General features: G+C 41.3%; 1 protein-coding gene across 36 annotated transcripts in view; it reads left to right on the top strand.

Annotated features, from left to right (window-relative positions):
• Window positions 1-14,208, top strand: part of ZBTB20 (zinc finger and BTB domain containing 20) — a 513,065-nt gene that overhangs the window by 35,817 nt on the left and 463,040 nt on the right. For 16 of the 36 annotated variants that reach the window (XR_014546996.1, XM_083609088.1, XM_083609085.1 and 13 more), the window contains exon 1: window positions 10,290-10,640. The exons of 11 other annotated variants lie outside the window; for them this stretch is intronic. The gene's annotated coding sequence lies outside the window, so the exon portion shown is untranslated. Of the gene's footprint in view, window positions 1-10,239; window positions 10,641-14,208 lie in introns of those variants that run through there. 9 more of the 36 variants (XM_083609090.1, XM_083609097.1, XM_083609086.1 and 6 more) reach the window with 2 other exon arrangements.

Here is a 14,208-nt window from a genome sequence, read left to right as displayed (position 1 = left end):
AAATGTTGTATTATTGAACTATCTGACACTAAAGTAATGATTATTGAAGTGAAAGACGTTGTGAAATGCTGCACATGGTGCAAATACAGCAAAGGTACATTGTATTTCTCTTGTTCAATCCTCATTGTACCTTAACTGGTGATTTTATGGTGATGTGGAGCTGTTGCGTGGTCCTTTTACATTTTGGTTGGTTCCTGCTGATATAAATCAAACACACTGTCCTCTTGTTATTTGTCAGGTTTTAAAACCCCAATTTTAATCACTTCATACAGGTATCTAATTTGAATCAGGCTGGCAAGCTGCAGGGCTCTTGTGCTTGTTTAATTGGTATCTTTCTCATTGCATTTGAATGAAGTTGCACACGCACTGCAGGACATCAGCAGAGACAACTGAATAGTCAAGGCTGTCACTCTGGAAACAGGATAGTGAGATACTGCCAAGCTAAAGAGAGAGCTAGGGTCAAATAGATTTTTTTTTTTTAAAAAAAAGCATTTCTGTCTATTTCGGCTTGTTGTAAAGTTCTATGGAAATAGCTTGACACGACTGATTACATATTTAATATATGGCATTGATAATTCTATATAAAACTGCCAGAATGTTCGGTGTATGTGTGAGATCTGTGCTACCATTTATGTCTGTTTACAAGACTATCAAATTGTTATGTGATAATCCCTCAGACTGGCCTTGTTCATCCAGTCAGGACCTACTGGCTTTGTTCACTTAGCACACTAAACCATGGTTTAGCATAATGCGCATAATTCACAATGAATTTCAGGCTCACATTCTCCCCCCCCCCCATGTGGAGGGGACTTCAGAAGCATTTACTTTCAGTTTTAGTTAATCACAGCAGTCACAGTCACGTAGTCTGGCATGACAAATTGTAAAAGGTAAAGGGACCCCTGAGCATTAGGTCCAGTTGTGACCGACTCTGGGGTTGCGGCACTCATCTCGCTTTATTGGCCGAGGGAAATGGCATACAGCTTCTGGGTCATGTGGCCAGCATGACTAAGCCGCTTCTGGCAAACCAGAGCAGCACACGGAAACGCCGTTTCCCTTCCTGCCGGAGCGGTACCTATTTATCTACTTGCACTTTGACGTGCATTCGAACTGTTAGGTTGGCAGGAGCAGGGACCGAGCAATGGACGCTCACCCCGTTGCAGGGATTTGAACCGCCAACCTTCTGATCAGCAAGTCGTAGGCTCTGTGGTTTAACCCACAGCGCCACCCGCATCCCATGACAAATTATAGTTAGCGCTAAATATTGTCAGATTTAAACAAGCCATCTTAAGTAGTTTCCAAAGCTACGTAGTGTCCATCTACAATTAGTTTGAATGACACGGCAAACTGCGGTTAACTAAAACTCTATGTGAAAGCTTCCAAAAAGGGAGGGAGGGAGGGAAGAACATGTGAGCCTGAGGCTCCTTATGACTTGTATACATCACAATAAACTATGGTGTGAGTGCAGCCTCAGCCTGATTACAAATAAGTAGGGCCCAGTTGTCTTTATTCTGTTCTAGTGCTGTGGCAAAAAATTAATCTCAGTTGTTATTTTTCACCGTTCTCCATAAATTTATGAGATAATAAATTGCATTAGAAAATTTTGAAAGTGAAGATAAAATGTCTATGGAATTTTCTGGATGGATTACAAGTTCAGTGTTGTGCAGCAGCCAAGTGGTGTTTGTGAGGTATCCTTTATTTCATTGTAGAAATCATCTCTCTAGTGGTCTGCACTCTGCAGCTTTTCAGAGTTTTGGTCCACCCCGTGAGGTCCACAGCTGAGCTTTTCTGTAAGGATGGGAAGGTGGGTCCGCTGTCTCACATGAGCCAACACCTGTTTGTTTTTAAAAAGTCTTTTATTTTTAAAGAAACCAATGCAGAAAGGTTTCTTATGGTAAAAGAGAAGGTTTTTCTTAAAAACAAAACCAGCAACTGCAACAGTCTGAGGCACTTGGTCTCCACCATCCCTGCCTTCCACAGCTTCAAACTCGGGGGGGGGGGGGACATGAGGTAACTTCTCCTATGGGGCTTTTTCCAATCAGGAAACACAGGCAGCCTGAGAGGCTGCAGAAAGCTAGAGAAATGTTTGATGGAAAGGAATGCCCACACACCATCCACAGCCACTTTGCAACACTTAGGTAAGCTGAACCCTACACTAACCAGAATTCCAAATAAATTCCAAAATGTCCTGAGAAAGAGGCAGAAAAATGGGGGGGGAGCTGTTGATAAATTGGAGGGCAGGTTTTGGCACTATTCTATTCTGTTTTCCTCCAGTTTATATCCCACACAAAGCCCAAGGAGGCATATTTCTGACTAGATAGTGTGTAGACCTTGAGGAGACCTGTAATGGTGTCTACACGCATTCTTGTGTATGTTTGGCAGCCCAAGCCTACATTGATGCTTCTTACAAAAGTTATACTTGCACTATACTTACCATAGAAAAAGTGTTTTAGGGTTGCCACCTGTCCTATATAATACACGATTGTTCTGTATCGCTGCAGCGAGAAGGTAAACGTTTCCGTGCGCTCTGGCACTCGCCATGGTGTTCCGTTCCACCAGAAGCATTTTAGTCATGCTGACCACATGACCCAGAAAGCTGTCTGTGGACAAACATTGGCTCCCTCGACCTGAAGGGAGATGAGTGCCACAACCCCATAATCACCTTGATTGGACTTAACCATCCAGGGGTCCTTTACCTTTACCTATATTTCAGTGTAAAATGCTATGTTCTCTCTGTCTCTTGTGAATTGTTCTTGATTTTATTGCTTTATCTTTTTGTAAGCTGCTGTGAAGTTTTGTTTTTGGGGTTGTTGTTTTTTTACTATCAAGTGGTGTATAAATTTTGTTAAGAACAGAAATGTCTATCTTTCTCCTCATCTTAAAATGAATAATTAATTAAGGAAGAATTAGCTTCTGCAGTTTGGAGAAAACTTTTGGTTCCTACTTTTCTAGTCTGAACGGAGCATGGATCTATGGTTTAGTCTGCCTACCTTAGATTTTTGAGTACTGTTTGGATTGCCAGTACTCAGGTTGCGGTCTCAGGGCTGCCATTCCCAAAGGTGTTTTCTGTGTAACCGCTTAAAACTGCTGGAGCAGTTACAAAATGTGACTGCTGTACAGGGTAAAAAAACCTTTTTTTAAAAAAAATGCTCCAGTAACATGTTACAGTTACGTGTGCAAACAAAGGAGCATTGTAGAAAAGATGGCTGCTCCCATCAATACATCAGGGCTACTATCTTTCCCTCATACAGTTACCAGGAAGCAATGACACATTGTGATGTGCTTCTGCTTCCTGGAGTATTTTCAGAAGCATTTTTACCTGTGTTTTGTAGCTGACCCTAGCAGTTTTACACTGTTGAAAGAGATAATACATTAAAGCAGCCCTTGGGCTCCCTCATAAGTAGTGCCTACATTTTTTGATCCTTTTAATTTCCATTTTTTCTGTACATATTTCCCCCCTTTTAAAATGGTCAGGAAAGGATAGACTGTGCTTTGTGGCACAAACAAGGCGGGGGGGGGGGGGCGGCGGAATGGGCTTGGGTTCTTTGTCCATTTGTAGAATGGGCATATATATGTGCTGCATCTGTGATCAGTTCCTATTCTGGTCTGATGAGTTTCATGGCAGTTATTCATGGCGCCACTGTGTCCCCCCTGGCTTGTGGTTCTGCTATAGGTACTTGCTGTGAAATCAGCTTAACTTACAGGGGAGCTGATTACAGGCCTTAGGATAGGAGCATGGCATTAATGTTTTTAGCAGCAGTCCTGCTGTGTTTGTAGGAGCTGGTTTCAGAGGCAATACTGTGCACCAGTGTGAGTCCCATTGATCAGCTTTCGTTTTCAGAACCAATATATAACCATTAATAGTAATTTAAACACATCGTAAATACTTCCCCCCCCCCCCAACAAAAACCCACACGCATATATGTGTGTTAGTGCTAGTTCCCTTAGCGGTTGTCACGCCTGAGAATCCTGTTAACTTGGCACAGGCTGAATTAGTGAATTCCAGAAGGGTTGAAATAAATAAGCGGTTCAGTATAACTTCATGTGGAAAATGACTCCTAAGGTACCTTTTCAATCTGCACTCAACTCAGAGGTGATTCTTCCTATTAACAATGATACTTTATACTCTCAGGTGGAGGTTTGGGAGCACACTGACTTAATTGTCCTAGACATTCTTGTGGTTCTTATTGTTACTAATACACATTTGAGCAGCTGATAAATCAGAAATGTCTCAGTTCAGGCAAACAAGATTGTTGTTGTTTCTTATTCTTACTGTTAGCTTAAAGAGTAGGCCAGAATTGAAACCAGAATATTTTATCTAGTTAAGTTTCCTATTCGGTGCCACTGGAGAAGTTGTTCTATTGTTCTTTGGAAATAATTGTGTTAGCCTACAAGACTTTCTAGGCTCTTCCGCTGCACTGCTGTATCCATTCATCAGGAGTAAGCCCCATTAAACTCAATAGAACTTATTGAGTAAAATGTAGACTATATTTCTAGAAACATTTAAGGGCCAAAGTATACTTGGCATTAATAATATGGTGTACTGTTGAGTGCAAGCTTTAACAAGTTTTCTGTATAAGGGCCCTGATTCAGATCAGCTGAGGTAGTGGATGTAACCCTTTGCCCTCTGTAGTGGTCCCAATTCAGCTGGGAGGCAGGCTTACGATTTATACTGGGAACAAAGCTCCCATTCCAGTTTAATTAGGGTGGTGAAAACAAAAACGGGCAACACCTCCAAAAGGATCAATTCAAACTGTGTGATGCGCAATGAAAAGGTCAATTGTGGGATGTAAGAGTAAAGTGATCCACACTGGAGAAAATAGACTATATTTGTTTATACGATGGTAGGGTCTGAATTCATGTTAACTAAGGAGAAAATAGATATTGGTGGAAAACTTTGACATAGTGTGCATCAGCTTTGAAAAAGGTGAATTCCATTCTGATATTGTAATGCTGTTATGCCATTTGGAACACTATGTATAGTTTTGGTTGCTACATCTCACAGAGGATATTGTCGATCTGGAAAAGGTGCAGAAAAGGGCAGCAAAAACTTTAGGGGCCTGTGAGGAAAGGTTGCAAAGTCTGAGACTTTTTAGTTTGGAAAAAAGTAATTGTTGTGAACCCCTGGCCTACCTGGCAGCAAGTTAGTATGTCAAGTCCCCAGTCCAGGGTCAAACCACGTGTCCAAGCTGAAGCACAGCCCCACAGAGATCCTGACACATCCAAGCCGAGGTCCATCAACATGGGCCATTGAGCAGACACAGCACCTCAGCTCTGCTTCCCGTTTGTACTCTGCATGCTGTTTGCATCATGTGGGCTTGATGAGGCATGTGACCCCCACCTGTTCCAAGCCTACTTCAGCTAAGAAATCCCACACCTCCTCCCAGAGCTAATGATCCCCACCTGGCCAGCTAGGTTGCTGGGCTGTTGGCCCTTGACTGCCTCAGGCCTCCTAGAGTGCCCTGCCTGCTGCTCCCTACGCCTCAGAGCCTGACATGTTTGTGGAGACAAGTGACCCTCTGGTTCTGGTGATGGTTCCTGCTGCTCTGGTTCCTGTGCACTAACCTCCCCCATCTCCTCGTCATCCTTTGTTGCCCTGTGAGTACTTCCTACACCAATGCAATTCTGGGCTGCATCAATAGGAGTATAGCATCTAGATCAAGGGAAGTAATAGTGCCACTGTATTCTGCTCTGGTCAGACCTCACCTGGAGTACTGTGTCCAGTTCTGGGCACCACAGTTCAAGAAGGACATTGACAAACTGGAACGTGTCCAGAGGAGGGCAACCAAAATGGTCAAAGGCCTGGAAACGATGCCTTATGAGGAACGGCTAAGGGAGCTGGGCATGTTTAGCCTGGAGAAGAGGAGGTTAAGGGGTGATATGATAGCCATGTTCAAATATATAAAAGGATGTCACATAGAGGAGGGAGAAAGGTTGTTTTCTGCTGCTCCGGAGAAGCGGACACGGAGCAATGGATCCAAACTACAAGAAAGAAGATTCCACCTAAACATTAGGAAGAACTTCCTGACAGTAAGAGCTGTTCGACAGTGGAATTTGCTGCCAAGGAGTGTGGTGGAGTCTCCTTCTTTGGAGGTCTTTAAGCAGAGGCTTGACAACCATATGTCAGGAGTGCTCTGATGGTGTTTCCTGCTTGGCAGGGGGTTGGACTCGATGGCCCTTGTGGTCTCTTCCAACTCTATGATTCTATGATTCTAACCTTTCCTTCCCCATCCCCGGATCCTCCTCCTCTTCCTCTTCCTCTTCCTCCTCCTCCTCCTTGCTGTCCTGCCAGTTCATGACAGCAATAGGGGAGGTGATGGAGGTTTAGAAAATTATGCATGGTGTGCAGAAGGCATGTAGAAAAATGTTTTTCTCCATGTCTCATGATACTAGAATTCGGGGTTATCTATTGAACCTGAATGGAGGGAGATCTTAGGTCAGACAATTTTTTTTAAATTCAGCCAACAAGCAGTGGGTATTATCCAACTACATAGATCTGCTGGCCCAAGGATTTCCATTTGCATAATGTAACTTCTCTGCTCCCTGCATGCGCCTGTACCCACCTACCCCTAAAAAAACTGCTCTGGATTGTTGGGGGGACGACCCCTAGAACAGATTTAGAGTGTTTGCGGTGATAGGAAAGGAAGAAGTTCCACTGTACAAGCAGAAATCCTTGCACTAGCAGATCTATTTCGTTGGATACTGCCCAACTGATTTACAGAATTCGCAGCTGTAAGATGTAATGACAGCCAGTAGCTTAGAGCCTGAAAAAGAGTTTAGACAAATCCTTGGAGAATACCTGTTTTAATGGCTACAGCCATTCCTAGACGTATTTTCCAATAATTTGTCTAAACTCTTTTTGAAGCCATAAGCTACTGGCTCACACTACATATTATGAATTCTAGCTATATGCAGTCTTCAGGTTTCAGACACAATATGCATCCAAGTACTAGTTGTTGGGGGGGGGGAATGCAGCAGGACAGGGTATTTGCCTCTGTGTTGAGCTTGTGAGCTTCCTGCAAGCACCTGGTTCACCACTGTGGGAAACTGGATGTTGAACTAGATAGGCCTTTGGTCTGATCCAGCAGCGCTTATTATATCTTCTTACTGGGTTCAATAAAACCAAAGTTTTCTATACTAACTTGAGTGTTACTTAGTGTTGTGATAGGATTGTTAAATTATAGGAAACATTGGAAATGTCTTTATATCAAGGCCATTTTTGCTGCCTTTGTTAGATTTATATTTTCCCATCATGGAACCCAAGACAGTGTACATGTAGTTCCCAGATAGTCACCATCCAGGCACTGACTAGAGTAGACCTTGACTCTAGACTTCAGGAAGGTGCTTTCAGACTGCACCTTGGGATTACTACAGTAGATAGGTTGTAGTGATAGGGCAAACTCCCTCAATTATGAACAGAATTGGATTTGGACATACAAACTATTTCCCCAAGCTTAAAAAAAGTAGTACTGCTTATTCTGAGCTGAATTATGTCGCTGGGAGATGAAAAAGGATCTGATTCCATACCCCAGACTCTCAAATGAGCCTCCAATTTCCCATCCTACCATCCTGTCTATCTGGTTTGCTGCTCATGGGTCAAGTAGCGGGTTGGAAGCAAAGGTCTCTCTTGCCCCTCTCCTTTCTGGGATTGGGTATTGCTGTTATGGCTGTGAGCAAGACACCAAGAGCATTTCCCCACTGCTGTTGATCTGCCACTGCTGGGAAAACAACATATACCTGGTTTATAGCCATAGTAGCGTGTCAGAATACATAGGGTTGCCATATTTTAAAAAGTAAAAACCAGGACACCCCAGAAGTTGTTGAGCTTTTCAATTGACTTGCCTAAGATCCAGGACAAAGCGCCGCCTTTCAGAAATTCTCCCCCGGATGTTAATTCCGCCTTTGAAATCCCGGTAATGTCTGGACATTTGGCAGCCCTAAGAATACAGAGAGGGGAAAGAAACTTCCCTTTCCCCCTTCAATGAAGTGATTGGATCTTATTTTAGGTAATATAGGTTGCTGGCACTTTACAAAGAACAAGAGGACGGGTTCCTACTTCAAAGGACTTATAATCTAATAATAGCCACAAGGGGGACAACAGTGGGAGAGCATGGAGATGGAGGGAGATGTAAACAGGAAAAGATAATGTGATTATCATGTTATACTTTGAATATCAGTATTTGCTATGTACTGTTAGCCCTTGGGCAAGTTGCTACAACACTGTTCAAGACTGTAGTAGAGGAGGAAGTTAGAAACCATAGCTCCATCATAAAGCAGATGTGTTGCATACAAAAGGTCACATGTTCAATCCCCAGCAATGCCCTCAAAGGACCTTGTGTGGCAGGGCTCAGCTTACTTCCAGATACATTGGTGACCTGCTGCCGGTCAGAGTGGACAGTACTAAGGTAGATGGATCCAGGGTCTTATGTGGTATAAGGCAGCTCCATATGTTCACAGTTTCAACGTTTGTTCATAGGAATGCGTTTGCAAGTCACACCCGTAAAGAAAGGGAAGGACATACAGCTGTATCTATTTTGAGTGTCTACTTGTGTGTCAGACTTGGATGTGCTATGACACTGAATCCCTGCACTGGATATACGTAGCTTGAAATATATTATAAGCCATGTTCCTGTTAAGATTTTCAGTATTTCTGTAGATTACTGGTACCCTTACAAGTATTTTTCTGTTTCTCATCCAAAATTGGTAAAATAATAAAGACCTCCAGAATGCTGCAGCCTATCTATCTTCACCTGTAGGAGTAATTTTGTTGGAGCAAAAACTCATAAGCCTTTTATTTAGCAAGCTGACTGTGGGAAGGGCTGTAGTTTGGTGGTACAGCACCTGCTTTTCATGTAGAAGGGCCTAGGTCTAATCCCCAGCATCTTCTGGTGACACTAGGAATGACTTCCTGTCTGAAAACCTGGAGAGCTGCTGGCAGTCAGTGCAGACAGACCATGCTAAGCTAGATGGACTTGGGCTCTGACATGGCAGCTTCCTTTGTGTGTAACCACAGCCCACATGGATAAATGTACATTAGGACGGTGCCTAGCCTGTTGTAGTAATAGACAAATGTACCATACTTCTGGGAAAGCCATCTATGGAAGTGATACAGTATGTGTATTTTTCACTACTGTGGCTGTTCTCTATAAGTCTCTGTGCCTACATATTTTTATTTTTACTTCTGGTACTGTATCAGAAATTATGTGTACAGTGGAGTTGAGTTAGCAAGTCTTACAACAAGTTGGAGGGTGCATGTATCCAAATATTTTGAACCTGACTTACTTTTTCTGCAGACTTGAAGCTGAGAATGTGTCTCCCGTGGGAAGTAGCCTAGTTGCTCATTTGTGTGTACTTTATAAGCTCATTTATGGTATATATGTATGGTTCTTACCACACATGAAATGTTATATACTGTATCTCTCTCTCTCCCATCACTGTATATAAAATATTGCTTCTGCAGCTTTAAGATGGGAACATAGAAATTCACTTGAAAGTTGGTCACATAAGAGTACAAGTTTGTCTGCCTTGTATCTGCTAAGTAAATATACATGTGTATTTTAGATGTGGCATAATGTTTTAAAATCTCATTTTTACTCTTCAATTGCCGTGGTTATTATTTTCTTCTTAATGTATCAGGCTGAGGGTGAGCTGAAAGTGCTGCATCTGAGACCTTATACTAGTTTAAATAACCATGTCCTGTTTACAGTTCAAAAAAGGGTTTATTTCTGTCCTTGTAACAGTGTGTACTATGTCCTATAGTACATGTTGCACCTGTTCAGATATAAGTAGAAGACATTATTATAGCTGTTGTGGGGAGAAGATTCCATATATATATATTTGGGAGGGAGGGAATGCTGGAGAAATGGCCTTCCCTTAATTTGTTTACTGGCAACCTCTTCTGCAGCCTTCCTCCTAAGCAAGATCGGTTTTCCCTGCTCCACTATTGTCTGGGGAAATCTATCTTCAGGAGTTGCTTTCTTAAAAAGATCTCATGCCCAATCATCAGAAGGCTTTGTGTGGTTTGCCTGTCAAAAGAGATATGTTTACACTTTCCATGCATGTGTTAAAGCTATCAGGTTACAAAGCAGAGTGGCTGATGCATTTCAGCCTTTCCTGCTAATATACACACCAAAAAAAATGTATTTATGATAATTACACGGACTGCCTGGAACAATGCATTCCAACATCCTGTAACATAAATAAGGAAGGTGGGGCCAGCTGACATTAAACGGCTTGTGTGCCAGAAATCCTGATCTCCACTATATATATACCCTTTTCTATTGCACGGTCTCAGTCTGGCAGCGTTGAACCTGTTGCTGCATTAGCCGAGTTGTATTTTGCTAGATAGGGGAAGGAGGGTTGTCTGCTGTCTGGTAGGAGGGCTTTGTCTGTGTGTGCCTTTCTCTCTGTCTCTCACACTCTCGCTTTGCGCTCTCTCTCTCTCTCTCTCTCGCTCTCTCTCTCTCTCTCTCTCTCCCTTTCCCGTCTCTGTGGTTTGTAAGGTAGGTTGCAGTGTGTGTATATACACAACATCAAGAGCAGGAAAATGGACTCATTAGGGAGGCAGGCAGTCATTACCATTCACACTGCACTTCCAGGGAGACAGCGACTATGAGGAGACAAACTGAGGACTGGGGAGCAAGGTAGGCCAGTCAACTTTTATAAAAAAAGAAGAGAGAGAGAATATTTTCCTTTCCTTTCCCCACAATCCCCCCCTCCTTCCCTTGACACTTCTGTATTATCTCCTCTCCTCTTGCTGTTTTATTTTAGGGATGCAAGTTTGTGAGACCTATGTGTGAGCAGAAAATTTTGGAACATCTATAGGCCAGCCTCCTTCACAAATGCATCCCTCCCCTTCCTCTATACCACTTATTTAAAGATATGCTGCTTTATAATATTTCACTTTAATTACTTTTTATTTTAAATCAGGAAAGGAAACAAATATGTTTGTTTTTCCAACACCGGTTCCAAGTAAATCAATATCTTTCACTCTTTTAAAACAACCCTCTCCGTATGTTAGTGGGTCTCTGCTTTTTCCTTTCTGTTTATGTTCCATCTGTCTGTCCATATATCATGTTCTCCTTGTTTACTGCTAAATGTTGTGTGTGTGTGTGTGTTTGTGTCTCAGTGTTTGCCAATGAGTTTTTAACTGTAATGCCGGTGACCAGAGATTACAGTTACTGTTCTTTGTTTGGTATCTGTTGTGAGTTTAAAGTCCATATTTTCGATATATGAAAACAAATTGCAACCTGGGAAGCAGGCCGCACTATTTTGAAAGGGATTTTAAATATATATATATAAATCATTCTTTGGGGATAGATGTTCTCGAATGCAATATTCTACATCTATCTGTTCCCTGCCTGCCAAAAAATATATTTTTTAAAAAATATATGATTGCTGCTAGTGTGTGAAAGAAGGAAAAAAAGAGAGAGTATAGCTTTTTCTTTTTTTTAACTAGACGGGCTACTCTTGAGGAATAAGAATTCAAACTTTCTAAAAGGGAGTTAGTATCCCTGATTTCTTCCAATCCTCTTCCTCCCCCCCTCCACACACACACACACACACACACACACACGCATATATACACACAACTCTTTTCATCCCACACTCTCTTGAAGTGTGCTTGTGTTTTGCTCTGTGTTGATGCTGGGAGAGGGTCTTTTACAATGTACCAAAATGTCTTGAGAGAGGGTGCTTTATTAATTTTTTTTAAAAAGGCTATTTATTCCTTTTCTCCCATAAGCTGTATATTGTTTCAAGCACTGGAGATGTTTGCGAGATTATTTTTATTTTGCCAAGGAACGGACTGTGATGAGTGCCGAAGACCATTTTAAATTGTTTGAGGAGCTTTTCATGATAGTTCTTTCTCTCCCCCCCCTCCCTGCAATAGCTTTTAAAGGCTGGCCAAGCTGATCCATTTAGAAGGATTTTTAAACCTGAACTCATGTCTGTGCTTCGACAGAGTAAAACTACAACACTCGCTGGCTATATAAAAAGAAAGCAGGAGAAAGTGGAAGGGAGTTACATAAAATATTGTGGAGAATCCATGAGTAATTACTATGCTATAGAAAATGGATGCTAATCAGTGGAGATCTTTCAACAGTCACAATCCATTAAAAACAAGATTATAAAATAACAAGAGACATACCTTATTTTAAATTGCATTAGGCCTTTCTTGATAACACAAAGGAGGCCTTACAGCTATTTACCTAACCCACCTAGCAGCGTAGAAGAGATTGCTCGCATCATTTATTTAATTTATACTTTCCAGATGATAAAAGTTTTTGATGTTATCTGTGTTGTCCACTTGAAAGCAGCATGCCAAGTTTTTCTTTTGTTGCTGCTGTTGTTTTTTTAAACTTATAAGCTTCCCATCTCACTAGAGAATATGCTGGACAAGCCATGTTAATTTAAACTACTGCAACAAATGATCCAACAGACTTGGCAAATAAGGCTCCCTCATGCTATATTGAATTTTTTTCAGCCCCTAATACTTTGATAAATGTGCATTAAAATAAGTTTGGTTGGCAAAATGTTTTATGATGGACTTTTAAGTACAGTTTTCTGCAGTGTGACACTCCACCCCCAGCAGCCCAAGATGATGTTACTTCGGATAGCAATTCAGTTGCCTCTTTTATCTTCCCTTACTTATCATTTAAGTCAAACACACCAACAGTTGTTTTTAAGCAAGGACATATACTTCTTTTTAAATATATATGAACTAAGCATAAGAATCTGTAGCCTTAAAAGTGTACGTAGTTCCCCTGCCAGGAATTGCAGACCTTGAAACTTTGGTCTAGGCTGGGAGGTAGGAAAGCGAGAAGAGCTGTGTGCAAATTATTAAATGCCTCAGAGGGGGAGCAATTTGGTGAACGCTTGGCAAGCTTCAGCAGCAGTGTTCAGCTGCCAGTCACCCCATGTGAAGTGTATGTGTTTTCAGACACCTGATGCTTGCTTTTGAACTAGAATAGTATATATTCCCTTATAGGATACCTCTTTCAATTGCAGGGATCCTTGCAGGCTTATCGTATTTTATTTTATTGTAATATTTCATGAATTTGTGGTATGGAAGATGTTGTGCCAGCTGTTCGACATCCCCCTTTTTAAAAAAGGGTAAAAATATATTGCTTAATTTTATAAGACCCTTGGGTGAGCAAACTATCACATTGCATGAGGTAAATCTGTTTGTGTGTGTGTGTGTGCTTTTTCCTGAGTTAAAAGAAGAATGTTGATTTTAAAAGAAAAAAAATTGTCATTGAAAATATTCGATATTTTTTTTGGCATAAATTATTTCCCTGCAAAATCTCTCTTAATTAACAGAACTTGTATTGAGCCGTAAGTTGTATGGTACTTGATGGTAACTTGTATTGAGCCGTGAAAAGTAAACTTCAGAAGAAGTAACTGAGTGAGCAGTAATGAATGTTAGTAACGTTGCTGGGCATAATAGGTTGTGCACCTTGCAGTTCTTTGAAACCCCTTTCCATCTAGTAGGAGAACATCCTACAGTAGCGTTGGTTTGGTCACAGTCTGCTTTATTTTAGCGTTGGAACAGATAGTTATCTAACACACCCACATGAGGAAGTGCTCTGAAGTAGTTATTTCATGCTTTGCCATGCCCTGTAGCTAAAACAATTTGGACTGACTGGTGTACATGTATTCTTCGTTAATTCCTTTGAGAGTTTAGTCAGTCCCTACTTGTTAATAGGACCAGAATGTGAAAATACCAAGCAGGCAAATTTGGTAGCAAAATGTCTACTAAACTGAAGTTCATTTTGGAAATTATTTTCTGCTATATTTGGCTTTAGGGTCACGACCCAAAGTTCATTGACTTCAATGGACTTTGGCTAAAGCCTTTATGGAAGAGAGAAAATCATTCAGTCCTTTTTACTTGATGAAGTCGTGTGGGACAGTTTTCTGATTTATTATAAATATTAAGTTTTCTCTCCTGCAAGAGAAGCATAGATGAATACCTATGAAGCATTAAAGAATAGCAACAAAAGCAAGAAACTTAAAGACATTTAGAGTTAGTTTTAACTCCATTTAAAATATCCTTTCTGCATCTCTTAAAAAAAAAGCCTTAGTAATTTTCAAGGAGAGCTGTTACATGAAACATTCTGCTCAGAAAAAGATGAAAAAAGTGACCTTCTTGATCAGTTTCATCCTTATGTAATTTTATAGGACTTCTCTACGGCAGCACAGCAAAGATACTTG

The sequence above is a fragment of the Podarcis filfolensis genome (assembly GCF_964270895.1).
Source record: "Podarcis filfolensis genome assembly, chromosome: 4".
In the NCBI taxonomy this organism is placed as follows: domain Eukaryota; kingdom Metazoa; phylum Chordata; class Lepidosauria; order Squamata; family Lacertidae; genus Podarcis; species Podarcis filfolensis.
Note: the sequence above shows the minus strand (reverse complement) of the source record. Positions and strands in the feature narration are given on the sequence as shown.